We start from the raw sequence: 21058 nt of genomic DNA on the forward strand, positions 1-21058 counted from the left end.
CATGTGCGTGTATGGAAACAGGGATCCTGAAGGTCCCTTTCTGGGTCAGTTACATCAGATTTTGCCATCCAGGAGTTAGTCTCTGAAGTTCTGACCAACAAGTCTATCAGTTGATATAAGTCATCAAAACTTGAGTCAGATGCACCCCTCCAAAAGTCGAAAATTTTCTGTGAATATTCGCTGGTATTGTTTCACTTTAGAGACAGCTTTAGTTATAACTCATGATTCAACTCAGGTGTCTTAGGGAAGATTTAAATTCTATAATTCCCTGCTCATGTGAGGGTTGGATCTTTAGAGGCAACTGATATTTTGGGGTTTTAGGAAAAGGTAAGGAGTCTAGAAAGGAGAAGAGGGAGTGGACAAGAAAGGTCAGGAAGAAGAGATATCAGAAAAATAAAAGGGAAGAGGACAAGGAGGGACAGGACTCACTAGGAAAATAAGGCTAGTTTGTTGTTGTTAAGATGCCCAAGTTGCTAACTTTGGACAAAGACTCGTTGAGTGAAGCAAATTTTCATTCAGAATTCTATTTAATGTCCTCAGCATATTGATCAAAAATACTGCCCTTTGGGGCTAAGAAATATTCTTCCTTTTTTTCCCCCCCAAGGAGTCTGAAATGAACAATATTATTCAAATCAAATATTCCTCAGAGTTGCCAATGAAAGCCCAAATCATTTTTGGTGAGTTTATACCATTCAGGAAGAGGAGCATAAGAATTAGGATTGTGGTGAGCATATATGTAAGGGATTTTTTGTTTTTGTTTTGTTTGTTTTGTTTTATTTTCTGGAAGAGGAGAGATTTTAGACTGAGATGGCTTCATGAGAGCTGGCAGTAGTCAATAGAAATATGATGCTTTTCAGTATCTCTAACATAGTTGCCCACCTCTGTACGCAGACCTGAATATCTGTGTCTTTTGGTAAATAGAAAACCAAAAAGAATGCTCTCACATAGAATGCTCTCTGTGGCTAAACGTTGAGCTCTCATGACACAAAGTCTGGATGAAGGAAAACCTTTCTGGTTTAATTGGTGGCTAATGTGAGTGGATGCTAGTCTGGTAAGAACTACAAACTCACTGGTTTATGAAGTCAGCTTGAACAATAAGGCTTGTATGGTCTATGCATGTGTTCTAGTTTACGATCTCCATCTTATGACAACCAACACTTTAGACTGGACAACACAAAACAGTAACACAAAGACCCCCCTGCGCCCCCCCAAAAAAAGATGAAAAGGAAAGGCCTGATTCCACCAGAAATGACAAATGAATAGAAAGCAGTAGCAAAATCCAGATACCGAACTGAGAATAAATAGCCACGGAACTCAATGCAAAGAAAGCAGAGTTCAGACTCAGTATCACCTTGCAGTGTCAGCATGGACTTGATGCGCTTCAGGTAGCAAGGCACCTGGTCTCTGTGGGTACCGCACTTGGTCAAAGGCTGTAGTCTGATGCCACAGTGTCTCTCTTCGTGGGCCCTCCAGGTAAAGGCTGGCAATAAATGAGACCACCCAAAAGAGAACGGTAAAGTCTATTTGTTCAGACCTTGCTGTAACAGCGGAATCAGCCATCAGGAACTAGAGGAGAGTCAGCCAGGAAAGTTGATGATTTGTGCAGTAAGAAAAAAAGTTTTTGGGTTCTTTGTAGGTTTTGGCATTCAAAAGCTGGGGATGAGGTAACTAATAGTTGAAATCCTATATAATGAGTTAAGGAAACATATTTGGCTTTCTTTGGTTGGCCCTAAGTTGAAAGCAGAGGAAAAATTGGGGAAGTTGGTAGTTACCAATCAAGTACTGGCTATTCTGAGGGTTTCCTCAAGGTTGTAATGGTCAGAAACAGATTCCTATGGAAATAGAATGAGAGAAGGCAATGGGATCAAATTGCCAAGCCTGAAAGTAAAGATGTTTTTCACCTTATTTTTAAAAAGAGAGGGGTAGAACTTAGGAATGGAAGTTACATTGATTGGAGTATGCACATGGTAGTACATTCAATTTACTACATAAATGGCACATATATTACATATGAAGGAGAATGCAGAGACCATAGTCAATTTATTGTCCAATCCTGATATATCAAGAGTGGTTAAGAATCAACATCCTCCCCTGGAGAATACACCAGGGACATAGTATCTTTAGGAGACAGTCAACTTTTAGTTGAGGCAAGAAGCTGTGGTCTGGGAAGATTGAGGGTGTGTAGGAATTATTGAAAGAGGGGACTTTACTGAGCTTCTCTTGTCTTTTGTGTATCATTCTTGGTGCTAGTTCTATGATTCTTCATGATGCTTTGCCTTCTGCCTGTCTAAAATCTATACTCCTCATCTGTTATCTCTGGCTGTCTTGGCTGTGTTTTTAGCTCATCTTCTTTTAATACACTCAACTCTTCCTCTCTCCTTCTGCCACCAAAGACATGGGTCTGTTTAGTAAGAGAAAGAGGGATGAGAAGCAAAGGAAGGAGGAAGTAGTGAGGAAAGTGCAGAATAAATGTTTTATCCCTCATTTTAGATTATCATGCTCTTTCTCCTTTCTTCTACTTGCCTTTTGTTCTGTAATTTTTCGACCAGGCTGTAGGAATATTGGTAATTTTCATTTCTTTTCTTTTTAAAAAATGCGTTCATTTATTCTAGGTGGGGGCAGGGGTAGAGGGAAAGACTCTCAAGCAGACTCCCAGCTGAGTGTGGAGCCCCATGCAGGGCTCAATCTAGGACCCTGACATCATGACCTGAGCTGAAATCAAGAGTTGGATGCTTAACTGACTGAGCCGCCCAGTCACCCCAGTAAGTTCTTCTGTTGTTGGTTATATAACATGTGCCAAAATCTACCAATAACACAGCATAAAATTTTAAATATGATACTTAATTATTTGTTACTGTTCTAAAAAGATGAAAACATTGACATGGGGCCTGCATTTTTTATAATAAAATTATGAATTACCTTCCAAAAAATGTTTTTTTTTTTTTCTCTTTCTCAATAGGTTTTAGAGATTTAGGCTTCTCTGTCAAATAACAGAAATGCTTCTGAGCCATTATTTGTGTCTTCTTCCCTCTCCCTCAAGTCCCAGACTGTTAATGCAAAAGTAAATTTTGAATAGGTAAAACAAGGATTAGAAAATATGAACAGAAGTTATATCTAGCTGCTTAGATGACTAGGGATATGATAGCAATTTGGGGCATACTCATTCTACATACATGACCTTTGCAATGCTACAGTAAAATTCTCAATATCACAGTAGCTTATTAGTACACTAATAAGCAGAGAGGTAGAAATCTTCTGATATGGATGAATGTGTATATTTTCAATATTCAGGGTATTAGGAGAGCTTTTCCTCTAGTCTCTGGAAACACAGCTTTCCATATCTTAAATTAATTATATTTCTAGCTTTACTGAGAGCAATGATAATTTTTAGCGACAAACAAAAGTTGCTTTAACTTGACTCAGCTACCCTGACAAAGAAAAGAGCAGTGAAACTCACAATGAAACTCATGTTCCCTGTTACTTTCCGTGTGTCTGGGTCCATAATTGATTTCCGCAAAAATTATTGTTACAATGCTGTACCATGGCTTTGTTACTGATCATCACACCAAAAAGAAGAAAAGAAAGAAAGAAAAAAAATAAAAGGAATAAGAAAAGAAGGAAAGAAAACAGATGGGATGTGTAAGCAAGGATATTTTAATATTTTTTAATGATATTTCCATTCCGAAGCTTATCTGTGATGGACTGCCAAAGGGCCATCATGAAATCAAGTGACTAATAGTCAATTCAAACAATATAGTCTATGTTAGAAAGTACTTATCATGGCTGTTAAGGAGGGCACACATTGCATGGAGCACTGGGTATGGGGCATAAACAATGAATTATGGATCCCTGAAAAAAATAAAATAAAATAAAAATTTAAAAAGTACTTGTCAAGATGTAATTGATCATTGCTGGTTCAACACAGCTAAAGCAAAAGTAAAATATTAGTCCTATTGATTCTTTTTTTTAAAATAAAAACAAAAACACAAGCATGACCCTTATATAAACATAATCTCATGTGCATCCCTGGAAGTAATTTATTTGGGTGGTATCGTATTTATCATCCTTAGGTACATTCCAAATATGATGACAAGGCAGCAAACGGAAGTGTACTTTATTATTCACACAAAATAATGATTAAAAATACAACTTGATAGAAAGAACCATTTGGGGTTATAATTTTTCTCCATGTTCTCCCTGGCAATAGATTATTCTGACAGTAAAGTTCAGGAAAGTTATCTGGGGTGATAGTCTCTCTCTCTTTTTTTTTTTTAAACACAGTTCTTAAAAATAATTGATTCCAGGGACACCTGGGTGGCTCAGTCGGTAAAGCAGCTGTTTTGGCTCAGGTCATGATCCCAGGCCGGGTGGGGGGGGGTGGCGGGGGTGGTCCTTGCTCAGCAGGGAGTCTGCTTCTGTCTCTGCCTCTGCCTGCTTGTCCTGCTTGTGCTCTCTCTCTCTCTGACAAATAAGTAAATAAAATCTTTTAAAAAAATTGGCTCCAGTATAACTTACATACAGTGTTATATTAGTTTCAGGTGTGCAATATAGTGATTCAGCAGTTTTTTACCTTACTCAGTGCTCCTCCCAGTATGTGCACTTTCAATCCTCTAAACCTATTTTCCCTGTATCCCTGCCCAGCTTCTCACTGACGACAGTCAGTTTGTTCTTCACATTTAAGAGTCTGGGTTTTGTTTGTTTGTTTCTTTTTGTTTGTTCATTTGTTCTGTTTTTGAAATTCCACATATGAGTGAAACCACATGGTATCTGTCTTTCTCTGACTGATTTATCTCATGTCATTTCATCCTCTAGATCCATCCTTGTTATGGCAAGATTTCATTCTTTTTTATAACTAATATTCTATTATATATATTATATATGCATTGTGTATAATATATAATTTATATTATCTTCTTTACCCATTAATCTTCTAATGGACACTTGGGCTGCACCCATCATGTGACTATTGTAAATAATGCTGCGATAGACATAGGGGTGCCTGTATCTTTTTGAATTATCGTTTTAGTATTCTTTAGGTAAGTACCCAGTAATGGAATTACTGGATCATATGGTAATTTTACTTTTAGCTTTTTGAAGAAAGTCCATACTGTTTTCCACAGTGACTGGGTCAGTTTGCATTCCCACCAACAGTGCAAGAGTTCCTTTTCATCTACATTCTCACCAACACTTGTTTCTCGTGTTTTTGATTTTAGGCATTCTGACTGCTGTGAGGTGATAACTCATTGTGTCTTAAACCCGCAGTTCCCTGAAGGTAAGTGATGTTGCACATCTTTTCATGTCCGTTGGCCTCCTGTATATCTTTGAAAAAATGTCTATTCATGTCCTTTGTCCAGTTTTAATTGCATTATTTGGGTGGGTTTTTTTTTTGTTTGTTTGTTTGTTTGTGTGTTGAGTTGTTTAAGTTCTTTATATATTTTGGACTATTTATTGGCTATACTATTTGCAAATATCTTCTCCCATTCCGTAGATTGTCTTTTACTTTTGTCAATTGTTTCTCTTGTTGTGCAGAAGCTTTTTATTTTGATATAATCTCAATAGTTTATTTTTGCTTTTTTCCCCTTGTCTTTGGAGACATCTAGAAAAATGTTGTGATGGCTGATGTCAGAGAAATTATTGCCTATGTTCTTTTCTAGGATTTTTATGGTTTTATGTCTCACATTTAGGTCTTTAATCTATTTGGAGTTGGTTTTTGTGTGTGGCATAAGAAAGTGATCCAGTGGGGTGCCTGGGTGGCTCAGTGGGTTAAAGCCTCTGCCTTCGGCTCAGGTCATGGAACCAGGGTCCTGGGATCGAGCCCCGCATCGGGCTCTCTGCTCAGCAGGGAGTCTGCTTCCTCCTCTCTCTCTGCCTGCCTCTCTGCCTACTTGTGATCTCTGCCTGTCAAATAAATAAATAAAATCTTTAAAAAAAAAAAGAAAGTGATCCAATTTCACTTTTTCATACGTAGCTGTCCAGTTTTTCCAACACCATGTGTTGAAGAGATATTTCTTATAGCAATTAGAAAATTTAAGGTAGTTCTTAACAAAATATTTCTGTTCTCAGAAGAAAATAATAACTTTGTTATCCAGTATTGCTATTTTTCAGGTGACTGAAAGCTATAGTGAAGTGCTAGCATCCAATGAACAGTCTAATCTGGAAAGCAAGACCTTTAAAATAGTAATTTCAAGGGCACCTGGGTGGCTTAGTTGGTTAAGCAGCTGCCTTCAGCTCCAGTCATGATTCCAGGGCCCTGGGATGGAGCCCTGCATTGGCCTCCCTGCTCAGTGGGGAGTCTGCTTCTTTCTCTCCTTCTGCCTGCTGCTCCCCTACTTTGCTCTCTCTCTGTCAAATAACTAACTAAATAAATAAATTCTTAAAAAATAATTTAAAAATTATGCTTATACAATAAAAATACCACATTAATAAAAATCACAAAACTGTATTTAATGCAAAATGAATATTGTGTCCGTACTGTGACAGATGCTCAGTGTCAGCCCCTCAAAATATTAATGCCCTTTTAATTGAACTAGTTTAGATATATATATATATATATATATATATATATATATATATATATAATTTCTAAATTAATTTGGGTTTACTCTGCCTGGATTATTTGTTCATGTGCCACTATCATTTCTCTAACAAAATATAATAGAATATACTTTCCATAATTTTGCTCACATTACCCACCCAAGTTTCACAATGTTGATTGGAGTCTAATGTTAACAAATGCCTTAAAGAGAACCAACAATAACAATATTATTCTATTTAGTTGTCTGGCAATATCCATTCTCTCCTGTCTTCTCCATCCCTGAACTGCTAGCCCCAGGATTCTCCACGCCCCATCAAAGAACAGTCTTGTTTTCAACTGTGCTTCTCACTCTCTTCTCTTTTGTTTCAGTCTTGGGTGCTCCTTCTTCTCACTGGCCCTTCTCCCAATTGCCAACCTCCCCTCCAAACTCACTCCTTGTGTTCTATGAACTCACAATGAATTACAAAAAGAAAATGACTTCTTCACTTCCTTGTCTTGATTCCCAAACACCTGTCTAAAAGAAGTAATTGCATAGGGCACTGGGTGTTATATGCAAACAATGAATCATGGAATGCTACACCAAAGACTAATGATGTAGTGTATGGTGACTAACATAATACAATAAAAAAAAGTAGAATAAATAAGTAAATAAATAAATAAAAGAAGCAATACATTTTTCCTTGAATCTCACATACTCCTAGGGGATGGTTTGCCAGAATTAGCGTCCTCTTGGCTCTACTTTGCTACTAACTTTTCAGTTTCTCCTTTGTTGAAGCTGTTAAATGTAGCTGTGATGTTCTATTTCCGTTCTTGTTTTCTATTAACCCACATTCACCGCTTGCTTTACCACCTGGTTTCCACCTTCCCCAAGTTACTTTGAATGACGTATCCACTTTAACAGTAATATCAAGAACTTATTTAACCTTAAATTATTGAGCTAAAAGATCTTTCAGTCTTCTCTATTCTTGAAGAAGGGTAGAGAAACAACAGTTCACAGGCCAAATCTGACCTCCTTCTTGCTTTTATAAATAAAGTTTTAATGAAATCTGCTCATGCTGAGTTGGCTGCATATTGCTCTGTGGCTTACCCCTTGGGCCAAGTGAGAAGTTGCAATACAGACCACAAAGTCAAATGCATTTACTATCTGCCCCTTATCGGAATTTGTAGATCCTGTTCTGGAGTTCCTCCAAATCTGGTGAGCAAACTGGCTTTAGATCTATCTTTCTGGATGAGACCTACTGATGGTCCTAATCTAACAATATCTTTTTTGGGGCATTTAAATAGCTTCCTGAGTGATATTCTTTTATCTCTCTTTAAAATCCATTTTTCTGGGACACCTGGCTGGCTCAGTGGGTTAATCCTCTGCCTCCGGGTCCTGAGATCAAGCCCCGCATTGGGCTCTCTGCTCAGCGGGGAGCCTGTTTCCCGCCCACCCCCACCCCCCTGCCTGCTTGTGGTCTCTCTTTCTCTGTCAAATAAATAAATAAAAAATCTTAAAAAAAAATAAAATCCATTTTTCTGTATTGTATCCGTGGGACCCTTACACATTTTTTTTAAAGTCAGTTATGATTATCTAATCTCCCCTTTTAAAAAGAATTTTATGTTTTTTTTTTCCATTAAATGCAGAATAAATCAAACCTTAACCATGATGTTCAAGGTCATTTTCAACATATATCACCTTCTATTACCAGACGCATACTCTGTGTAGTCTTTCCTCTGTCAATTGTTTGCAACACTCTGGCCTTCCTATTTATCATTCTCTCAGTAAGCCATACATCCTAATACCTCTGTGCCTCTGTTTATGTGACTCTCTGGAATATACTTCCTATGATGTATCTACCTGTTCAATTCAAATGTGACTTTCATTCTTTTTCCAATTTTGTTGTCTTTGCTCTGAAATCTAGCTCTCCTAAAGTGATGGGAGGTTTCTGAGAGTAGTAACAAAATACTATTTTTTAACTTCAAATCTCCAAGCCAGTGCCTAGAAGTTAATAATTCCTCAGTTAATGTTTACTGAAGTGAACACATTTGAAGTGAAAATTTTAATGCTATTATATGCCTGTTTATATAACTTGGATGAAACTCATTGATAATGAAAGTTTTGATTGTATTTTTTCTTGGTATCTCCAGGACAGAGTAGTAGGTACTATAATTTCTGAGCTGTTTTTCTTTTATCAACTGGCCATTAAAAAGACTAATTTTTTCTTGCTGTTTCCAAATTCATGTTTTCAGTTGAATTCCTAAAACAAAAATCCCAATTTTCATTCTGAGAATCTCAATTTCACTGTATTAAGTAAATGCTCCCATTGAATGAGAATTTCACATGTAGACGAGGAATGTGAATCACTGGAAAGTAATAGCAGAAAACAGATGTGATATTCTGGTTGTTTCATGGAAAGGTTTTAGAAATATTTCATGACTAAGAGATAAAAATGCCCTTGGTAATATTGCCTTTAAATGCAGAGTTGTCATCAGATCAAAGTTGACTGCAAATGCATTCAGGGAGCAAAGGGATTTAATTACATTTAAGAATGATATACTGTTAGGATTTGTAATTGTAAATATATTATACATCATGTATAGGCAAAAAGAAAAAAACACTGTAACTATAAAAATTAATTTATTAACATAGAATCCTTTTACATTCTCTTTCTCTATTTGTCCTATAATGTGGACAGAGTTCCTTAAACCTATCATTTCTTGTCTTTTCCCTGTAATTTTCAATGACACATGTGAGCCAGTTCAGTAGACTTAAAAAGGTGGTCTAATGTTATGAAAAAGGGGGAAACTAGTTGGCAATGATGAGTACTGAGAGTTTAGCCTAATATCTTATTTGTATCACACCTTGAGTATTCATCATCTATAACAGGTATTTTCCCATGTGATTCAGAACATTTGTATGTGATAAGAATTTCTGTAAAACGTGGGGAGCCTGGCTGACTCAGTTGGGGCCTGCTCTTGATTTCAGCTTTGGTCTCATTCTTAGGGCCATGAGTTCAAGCCCCACATTGGGCTTAACATTAGGTGTGGAGCCTATTTAAGAAAGAAAGAAAGGATTTTTCTAAAAAGTAAGCTAAAAGCACATAACCATTTGATGTCAGAGTTAGAACTACAATACTTTAACTTTCTTCTATCATTTTCTCCTAATCAGCAGAATTGAATAAAAATAAAAGCAATAATAAATATTGTAACATGTAAAATACAGTAATATTTTGTTCTAAAAATTTTCAAAGATTTCTGTAATAATGAAGACAACATATACAATGTAGCAAAAAACAAAAATGTATCAGTGATAAGTTCAACCGATTATATTAATTACAAGATTTAGCTGCTTAGAAAAAAATCCAAATTACCCCATGGAAACGCATTTTTCTCAATTATTAGTAAGTTATTTTTCTATTTTACGTTTTTATTGTTTTATCTCATCACATTTGGTACCTTCAACCTGAATCTAAAATAAGGAAAGGAAACTTCTGGTCTGTTTGCAAATGCTAGTTGACAAACCACTAAGTATCAATCTTCTAAATATGGTATTAAATGGATCACGATGACTGAAACTGAGTTTTGCTTGTTCTGTTTAAATGTCAGGGGAAGAGATTTGCCATCTCATTTGTCCAATGTCCCTTGGCTGTGATTGTCTAACCTCTGAATGCACTAGATTGTAATACCAAGGAAAACTTAATAATACTTAGAATGAGAGATGTATTTGCTATTGTAAACCCCCAAATTAAAAACCCAGTTGTAGATTAAATGTTCAGCTTTCAGCTGTAGATATCATGATTGAAAATGTGAATACATTAATCTTTTAGAAACATTGTTATAAATAATTGTTCACCAAGCCTACCAAAACTTCATATTTAATCCCTATGAAAAATGGGAAAATATGCTATAATACTTGTATGCATTTAAGGCAAATTGAATTATAAATGTTAACTGGTTCTGATTCTCTGCCCGAGGGAAAGCAGACTTCTTGGTAAAAGAATGGAGAGCTAGCTGGATACTTTCTGGAACTTGTAAATCTGAATGTTTTAAGGAGCTTGAGAGATTTACGTCACTTGCTTTTAGAGTGTATAGTTTAATTTCCAAACATAAGCTTTTTTTCTCCCCAAAGATATTTCAATTTTTACTTATAAAACAATTAGCCATGACTTGAGAAAATGAAACAAAAATAAATAAATAAATAAATAAATCAGGGAATATAGGGAAGACAGGATCAATTTAAGGAAGAGAGGGATAGAAAAAGATATTACACAGAAGAAAGTGGTTGAATTTATTACAGTAAATGGACAAGAATTAGAAGAAAGGAAAAGGAGAAAGCCATTGACGGAATATCTTCAAGCACATTTGTAAAATTGCCATTGGTGATGTTAACCAAACTTAATGGACTCTTTGGTGATGTGGTATTGTAGATCTTCCTTATGGATGATGTCTCTATGACTCAACACTGAGAAGTAGAAACAGTGGATTAGTTCTATCTGTGGTCATTCCCAGCGCTCTGTATAAAGGAGATACGTGATACACGCTGCTGGTAATATAATAATAGTCAAAATGGTTCCTACTCTTTTTTTCAAAAGGGAAATATATTAACTTTAATTTATAGCATAGTCCTCATTAGAAAAGAGGCGGGCTACATGCAGGATATTAATCATGGTAATTGGATAAAATTAAAATATTAAAAAATGTTTATTGTCCTTAAGAATTAATAGGGAAACTTAGATAAAATACAAATAGGATTCATTGCTCTTGCCAGATAGCAAAAATGCCGCCCTGTGTTAATCTACATTGCAGTGTTACTTTGCAGCTCTTCACCTCAAGAGTTGAAGTCTATTTTCTTATCCCGGGCAGTTTGGCTGGACTTCTGAAATGGCCCGTTGACGCTGCTCAGTCGCCACGTCAACAAGCCCAGATGAGCTTGCTGTAGAGTGAGAGACTGTGGAGAACAGAATCAGCACATTTGTCTCAGCCAAGGCCCCAGAGATATGAGAGAACCCAGCCAAGATCAACAAACCTTTCTCCTAGCTCAAATGACAGCATATTCATGAGCAAGTAAAATCGGGACCTGCAGGGCTTGAACTAGAGAAGAGCTGCCAGTTGACCTACTTGGCCTTTTAAGCCACTAAACTTCGCAGTGATATTTAGTGCAGCACATGTTAATTGATAAAATTGTAGAGAGGGTGGCTGGGGCTGGGACTTACCATCTTCCTTTTTTTCTGAATAGGTTTCTTGCTTAACTGGCCATAAAATTGAACTAAGGCATTTGCAGTCAAAGATAAGGTCAGAAAGAGGGTTCTCTTTTCTCCACACCCTCACCAATAACTTGGTATTTGTCTCTTGGTAATAGCCATTCTAGCAGTTGAAACTCTGGGGGTTTTATTTCCCTTTCCCTGATGGTTAGTGCTGTGAAGCATCTCTTCATGGTGATCTGTATGTCTTCTTCAGAAAAATGTCTATTGAGATTCTCTGCCCATTTTTTAAATTGGATTGCTTGATGTTTTGCTACTAAGTAATACGAGTTCTTTGTATATTTTGGCTGTTAATCTCTTATCAGATATATGATTTACAAATATTTTCTCCTATTCAGCAGGTTGCCGTTTCATTTTGTTGATTGTTTCTTTTGCTGTGCAGAAGCTTTTCATCGAAGAGTTCTGTTTCAGTAACGTGATGCGTTTGCCACCACAAGGCTCTAACTGTAGTATTGTTCTAATATGAGTGCAGTTGATTATACAACTAAACTAAGGACGTTATTGAATTAAATGTGCATATTTGTTCCAGTTTTTCCCATTAGTACAAACGGTACAATTCCATGCAAAAATGTGAAATGGTTTAATAGGTGAATTCAAGGACAGTGACACTTTTAGTCTAGCAGAACTTTGAAAAATAAATCAGTGGCTCTGGTTGTGGAATTTTTCTGACGTAGTGGCTGCCGTGGCTATCGACTTCTCATTCTATGCATCCATTTCTTTCCCTGGAGCTTCCCGTCCACTCCCGTGTAACAAGCAGAATCCTATCTATGAAACAACTGTCACGCATTTGTCCTACTTATCCAGCCGCCTCGACTATACCGCTCCAGAAATGCGCAGTTCTGAATCATCAATATTCCAACCAAGTCCTGGTTTAGTACACCATCACAGCAGGTGATAAACATATACTTGAAAAGAGGCATCAAGTTTATTATCAAAAATTATTGGACTAGGATCTTGAATTTCTCATGTTCTGCAAACATGCCACATACCTTCTGTTCCCCTGCACTCCTTCTCATATTATTTATTCTTCATATGAGGTTTCCGGTGCCTGTTCTTTCTTAGAAATTCTATTCTTGAATATGCAGACAAATCCCTGACTGCGGGAACTTCTGCATTAAAATCAAAAGGGAAAGGACTTTGTGTGCCAAAATCTCTCATTATTTAAAATTTTAAGAATAAAGACTTGAATTTTACTTCCTCTAATAGTGATTAGCACATATATCTGAATGACCTTTTTAAGTTTCCAAAAAATGTATCTGAAAATCAATGATGAACTTTTTCAACTGAGAAGCAGCTTCAGCCCCCGCTGCTACAGCCAATGAGTGCAAAAGGCTCAGGAAATCTGTTTCTCTGAAGCCAAAAAGCTGGTAATGTCAGACTAGGAACTACTTTTCTTGACTTCTGACTCTGGGCTCTTTACCAAACTGTCTTACACAGTAATTTCCACATAATGAATGTTCAATAAACGGCTATTCAGCTACTTTTAAAGTTTTGAATAAGTCAAGACAATTCATAATTAGTTCTCACAAAATACTTCAGAATGCAGCTTTGCCTTCTATTAACACACCCGTGTCCAGTGTTCACATTTATCTTAAAACCGTGTTCATTTGGGGGCACATTAGATTTGTTAATTGGCTTTTTAATTTATTTTAATGTTTTACTCCCGTAACAACTGAAAGTGGATAACCCCAAGACTCACAAATGTATTGTATATCCTTAAAACAAAGAAAAAGAACAAGAATTAGGTAATGAATCAGAAAACAGTCTAAGACTAACTAGCAGCCTGAATGCAAATCAAAGCCTGGGGCCTCCTCGTATTTGAGGCATGTAAGAGAATATGCCATGATATGTCACCTCATTATTAATTTATGGAAGTGGATCAGGAAAATACAATGTAATGTTTTCTAATAAAACTGCATGCTGTTTTATTTGATGAATTTTATATACAGGACATTAGACAATTTATTGGAAAGTAACATTAGACAATTTATTGGAAAGTAACTTCAATAGAAATTTTAGAAAAGATAAGAACCATTTATATTGCCGTTTTGAAAGTATCCTCTTAATAAAAGGCAAAGGCATAACATTATATATATCCTTTTGTGAAGACAGTTCTAAGTGTAATAAATACATAAAATCCATGTAGCTTTCAGATTATTTTTTTCCAGTTTAAGTTTAAGAGGTTAAGGGTAGCTGTTGGAAAGTATAGGGAGCTATCAATTAGCATGTTTTTCTTTAATTGTCAATTGTATCATTATTTCCTTGGACAGAAACTAGAAGATAAATAATTCCAAATTATGGTTTGGTCCTGGAATACAAATATAATTCTGTATTATTTATGGGAATATTTAAATATGAAGAATGCAGTTGGCATGCTTGGCACTTTGTTTTAGAATTCAAAAAGAACCTGGCATAAATGTATAGCCTTTGTTCTTCTCCACTGGAATAAGCTGTAAGAATTTCAACATGCAATCCCAGGTTTTTCTCAGGTAACGTCATTTAATCTGCTCAAATGCTTACACAGGCGATTTGCCCAGATTCTTCACTATCAAGCTTGAAAGTTACAAGCTTTTGGGGACTTTAAAAAATTAGAATTGTATCATTCTAGATTTCAAGGGAAAGATTCAAGTTTCTCTAGATGCCTGCTCACTTGATAACCTGTCTTGGTACTGTTCATCCAGGGGTGGGGGCGGAGAAGAATGTAGGACTTGTCTCTATTCTATTCACCATAAATCCCTGTAGAGTTTCTGATTTTTCAGTTAAAAGAAGCCCCCCAAACTCATCCTATTTGAGAGCAGATAAAGGTTTTCTTTGTTGAGATTCTCTCTGTAGCGTCCAGCTTTATGTGATATTGTGATAAGAATCTGGAGGTATTATCAGAAGCACTTTTCTACATGTAGTTTTTGCCCATTGACTCAAAGGCCATTGACAGATCAAAAAATATTATGAGATGTCATAAGTTGTCATATCATCTCAATAGGTGGCAATTATTACTAGAAATTAATATAATGAGACTAGAACCCTTCAAGGTTTTAGATTAGGAAGTCCATAATGGCGGTTACAGAAAAGGAAAAATAATAAAAATGACAATAATACCAAGTTATGAGGAGCTCTGTAAGAATAAAGCCCCAGGTCAAAGGAAAGATTTTAAGAATTGGGTAAAAATGTTCTTCACGGGGCACCTGGGTGGCTTAGTTATTTAAGCAGCTGACTCTTGTTTTCAGCTCAGGTTATGACCTCAGGGTTCTGAGATGGAGCCCTGTGTAGGGCTCCGCACTCAGTGGAGAGTCTGCTTGAGATTCTCTCCCTCTCCCTCTCCCCTCACTTTCACGCAAGGGAGAGCTCTCTCTCAAAAAAAAAAAAAAAAAAAAAAAGTCTTAAAAGAAAATCTCCTTTACACTGAGCCATGAGATAAATGAGTTAAGTGGAACTGTGGTCTTCCAGCCACAGGAGCAAAACTTGAGGTGATATTATTTAGCCAATCATTGGTAGAAAATTGCACCTCTATAATTCCTCTTTTTAAATTTATGTCACACACAGCTTTGTCTCTAAATAACATTCATTTCTCTAACAAGTGACAAATACAATGCCTCCTCTAAGACATTTTCAAACATGATATGGTGATTATAATTAACATATAATGCTCACCTTTTCAATAGCTTCTCAGGTGTTCTGTTTATTTTTGTTATTGTCAATGCTGTTTAATTTTTTGTTTTTTTGTTTTGTTTTGTTTTGTTCCCCCTCCACACACAAGTACTCAGTTGACAATGAGAGATGTGATGAGAGAATGGGGAACGTCAGGCTCTCTCATCGGTGAGTGCGCACTCATTACTCACATAGCTGTCACGGACCCTCCAACTCTGATTCCGTTTCTGAGCTTCCCGGCTGACGACAAAACAAGAACAAAAATAAATCAAAGAAAAAGAAATGGGCTCCTCAAGGAAAGTGGGAACTGCTATGACATACAAAACCTGGACTACCTTTTGAACATTTTTTAATTGCGTAACAGTCTTTCCTGTAGAATTCTAAACAGCATCAGGCTCGAACACCCTGTAGCCTGCTAATGGATAGCAGTGTCTGCAATGATTTAAAGCTATCCAGGGCTGATGTATTCTGCGTTGTGCTGACTTACTACTTCCCTCCGTTCATTCCCTCATTCCATCCATACACATCTGAACACACACACCCTTGCAGCCGCTGTGCTGGTAGATAATGTTAGAATAAACATGAATAAAACATACCCAGTTGGCCAGATCTTTCTATCCTCTGTTAGGGATAGCACAAACATCTAAAACTATTTGGTTAATTCCTGTTAAATACAGTACTGCAATCTCATTAGTTAGTGCCATTTAGGACCCACTCTAAATGTCAATTTTATTTCCATTAAGACACATAATTGAGGTGTCATTATGACACATCTATAGGAGAATTCCCCAGTCCTGTCAGGATACAAGAGCTATGGCAATAGCTCCACAGAAGAGATCTCTGCTTTGATGGAGCTGCAGTTTAGGTGAATACCATCTAACGCACACCCCTACCCTTGTGCAAATGTCTTCATTGAATATTGACTTGGTATAGGGCAAACCTCTGAATAATAATTCACAGTGGGAATCCTACCATGTTTGAGTTTTATAGATTATAAAGAACATGGTACACTTCTTTTTTTAGGAGATTATATTTTGTTGTTTTTCCAATAGAATAAAGTTTTCTAGAATATTAATCCCAAGAAGCAAATGGAAAATGTCATCAACTTGTCCTCATTCCCCTCTTTTATTTATTTATTTTTAAAGATTTTATTTACCTATTTGACAGATAGAGAGCATAAGTAGGCGGAGAGGCAGGCAGGGAGAGAGGCGGAAGCAGGCTCCCTGCTAAGCAGAGAGCCGGATGTGGAGCTCGATCCCAGGACTCTGGGATCATGACCTGAGCTGAAGGCAGAGGCTTAACCCACTGAGCCACCCAGGTGCCCCATCGCTACCCTCTTTTTAGCACAATTTTCCCTGTTTCATGAAAACAGGGAATATTGTGTTCCCTATTAATATTTCCCAGGATTTGTGATTTCTTGTCTAATGTTGACTGTCTTCCAGAAAAAAACAAAAAACATAAAAACAAAAAACTGAGTCTTTTTTTTTTTTTTAAGATTTTATTTATTCATTTGACAGACAGAGATCACAAGTAGACAGAGAGGCAGGCAGAGAGAGAGAGAGAGAGAGAGAGAGAGAGGAGGAAGCAGGCTCCATGCTGAGCAGAGAGCCCGATGCAGGGCTTGATGTGGGGTTCCATCCCAGGACTCTGGGATCATGACCTGAGCCAAAAGCCAAGGCTTTAACCCACTGAGCCACCCAGGCCTCCTGACCTGAATCTCTTGTATATCAGCAGAATTCACAAGATAAGCACTGAACAAGAGAAATATGTAACATCTCAAAATTATCTTTGCTCTCTTCTACACACACACACACACACACACACACACACACACACACACTAATTAACTATGTTTACTTTGTAAACCCTAAAGGACTTAATGTTGCTACTTTAATTGAACCAAAACATCTTATAGTTATAAGAGTTGGATAGCTTTCAAATAGTATGCTATGCAAAATTTGTCAGAATAAATTCTTGGAACTCTCATGGTACACGATATAATCATTCCCAGACCACTTTTCATGTGTAGATTAGAAGCCAAGACTGTTTGCCATAAGGCTTGTTTTATATTGATACAGACGGTAAATTTTTACCAACATTTGATAAGCTGGATATTTAATGTAGAAGAATATTCTACATAAAAATCTACATTTCAAAATTCCCTTGGTGAATCAGAAGATCTGACTACAATGGACAAATATTTTTGTAATATATCTATTGCCTCTGTTTAGTAGGAAGGTTATTTTTCCAGTTTGTTTCCACATATCCCTGTTTTGTGGATTCCGAGTCAATTACCACATACCATTTTATATCTGGCTGGATTCATTCTTAACTCCTCTCTCTGATCTTTTAGACATTTGTGATATGGTCAAGACCTAGGGAAAATCACAGGATGTCACCAAGATTTTATTTTGTTTTTCTTTTTTCCAAGGATTTAGATAATAGAATGTCTTCATATGTTAATTTTCCATATTCCATTGTTCTTTATTTTTAGTCAAAATGTTGATCTTCTCTCTTGAAGTTTTCTAGTTTATTTACATTTGTTCCCTTTAATTTACACTTACATTTTTATTATACAGACAAGATTCAAACAGAATTTTGTGGAAGATTCTTCCCAATGCCTTGTGATTTCACATGTGGGTTTTAAACAATACCAGAAACTTAATGTTACTAAGAATCTCCTTTCACTGCCAAGAGTTCCATGTTCCAAATATATTATTCTGATTTCATTTATTTTCTTTACATATGATGAATAAAACCTTCTTTGTGAAGAATTGAGATTTAGTTACTGTTTTGCCAAAGGGTTTTGATGATGAAAAAGATTATTTAGGTTGCCTATTAATGTAAAAGTCACTACAAGAACAAAATCTGCTACATAAAGGTTTTACTCTGTTTTGCCTTCAGGATTTTGTTGCACAGCATATAAATATGTGATACATTCTCTGATAAAATCAGTTTGCAATCATACAAATTAATAGAATAGATTTATTATTTTTTTCAAGTAGTAGAAGCAAGTGCCCTCCTGGGAAATAGGACTTATCTCTGAATTGAAGCAATTAAAATTATGCCACTGAACCACACAACCTTAGCCTTATGAGGTTATTTAAAATTGCTTCTGGTCATATGAAATACATTTTTAATGAGATGCATAGAGAGATGGAAGTACTTAAGGATATAAAGCCTCGATGGTAAACATCATTTTGAATTCCTGTTAAAGTATGTATCACATCAAAAGTAATCTGATTACTCACTTCTGATAGGAAAGTTATGCTTCTGCTATTGTCTAAGGCTCTCTAGAGTAGGATTTTATGGTTTTCTAAGGAAGGAACTCATTGTGTTTCATGACTTACTGTTGATATGAATTTCCATTCTTTTATAATTATGTATGAATGAATTTTAATTTATTAATTTTAATTTCAATTTATGAGTTATATGTACAAGTTGTCTTTATACATTTTTTGTGCCTTTATACACTTTTAGGAGTGTGGCTATTGATAAACTTTATTTATTTATTTATTTATTATTATTTATTATTATACTTATTATTTATTTATATTACTTTATTATTATATTGATAAACTTTAAGAAAACATTTTATAACTTGTCCAACATCTAAGGATTTTTTTTTTAATTTATTTATTTGACAGAGAGAGATCACAAGCAGGCAGAGAGAGAGAGAGGAGGAAGCAGGCTCCCCGCTGAGCGGAGAGCCGGATGCGGGGCTCGACCCCAGGACCCCGAGATCATGACCCGAGCGGAAGGCAGCAGCTTAACCCACTGAGCCACCCAGGCGCCCCCATCTAAGGATATTAATGATATCCCAATTCTCCTGTCAGTATTCTATACTGTAAAAATATTTCAATTAAGAAATATATGTTATTTAAAGCATTCTGAGATGGGTACACTGGATTGTATTTTCCATAAAGACACTAAAATTGTATATACACTTAATGATACCAATAAAAATGACACTTATAGGAATTTTACATAAACATTTTACATCCATGGTAATATAAAATATTTTTGTATCATAGGGAAAGTAAGGAAATATAATGCTACTTGTACCCTATATTTGTATTGGTGTAGTATTAATTATTTTGGGAGCATAATATTGTATCGTACTACATAATCTCAAAAACAGTCTTCTGGGGGTTAGATTGAACAGATCTGAAAAACATGTTAACAAAGGAATAATCATACAGTACATGTGTATCTTACTCCTTGGATTCTTGCCAAGAGATCTTTGGGAAAGTGAGGTGTGATGGGTAGTTTCATGTGTCAGTTTTCTGAGTATTTGGCTAAACATCATTTCTGGGCGTGTGTATGATGGTATTTTCAGATGAAATTAGACTTAACAGCTAGACTGAATAAAACGATTTGCCCTCCCCAATGTGAGTGGGCATGATCCAATCTGTGGAGGGTCTGAGTAGAACAAAGAGGCAGAGAAAGGAAGACTCGACTCTTCCTGCTGGGTCGCTTGAGCTGGTGCATGGATATCGGCCTGCCTCCACATTCCCATTCTCAGGACTTCAGACCCAGACTGAAATGTTCACCTCCATCCCCTCTGGTTCTCAGACCTTCAGATTTGAACTAACTTGTACCAATTGGCTTTCCTGGGTCTCAGTTTTCAGATGGCAGGTTTTAAGACATCTCGATTTCCATAACTGCATGAGCCAGTTCCCTATAGTAAATCTCTTCCTATGTATAGATCCTATGGCCCCTGTTTTTCTGGAGAACCATGCCTAATATGTGAGATAAATACTCCCAATGGGTAAACGTATTCTTTCTCTGTTTCCTGGATTGATAGTATATGGTGAGAATTTGACATGAAAACATGAAATATATTTCAAGAGGGTAGTAAAAACATGAAAAATATTTCAAATAATTATGCCAATAGCTATAATTATTATCTGTTGTGTATATTTTGTATATATGTATATAATGACATACTTTAAGAAAATCCTGCTGCATATTATTATCACAAGTCAATGAGATGATTTTCACTTGAAAATGGAACTGTCACAGCCTAATCTAATAATTATTTCAATATTTAACTTTAGGGTTTTTTTTTTTTATGTGTTTGCCTAAATAAGTTTTTAAAAATCTGAGAAAGGCATTCCCTATGGGTACTTCCCTAAGAAGAATTACGTATCCTTTTATTTAAAAGCCATATTACTTTGTGGGGCCCCACTAATCTAGATGTCTGGTTTTCTTCAGACTTCCTTCTTCTGTGCTATACCCCTTACTTCCACTCCTTCACATGTTGTCAGTTTATAATTTAAATATTTGGCAGACCTTCCAAGACAGACAATCACTCTTTTTCTCTTCTCTTTGGATTTTTGATGTGTTATAATTGTGATCAGTTCCCATTAACTGGACATATTAAGATTAGTATCATAATTGTGAAAGTCAGAGTTACATTTAAATTATAAAGACCATCACTGCATTTTGGTCTTTTTGTGATGAAAATAGAAAGCAGTGCTCTGAATTGGTAATCCTATTGGGAAACCATGAATTAAAGATTTAAAACCTTTCCAGGGCCACAGTTTCAAATGATCTTAGCATGCAGAGTACTTCTGGTGTAAGCAAAGAATTCCTTAATTGGTACGAATTGGAGTGTACCAATTAAGGAATT

This window comes from Enhydra lutris, unplaced genomic scaffold (genome assembly GCF_002288905.1).
Source record: "Enhydra lutris kenyoni isolate GAN:26980312 unplaced genomic scaffold, ASM228890v2 scaffoldscaffold1, whole genome shotgun sequence".
In the NCBI taxonomy this organism is placed as follows: Eukaryota; Metazoa; Chordata; class Mammalia; order Carnivora; family Mustelidae; genus Enhydra; species Enhydra lutris.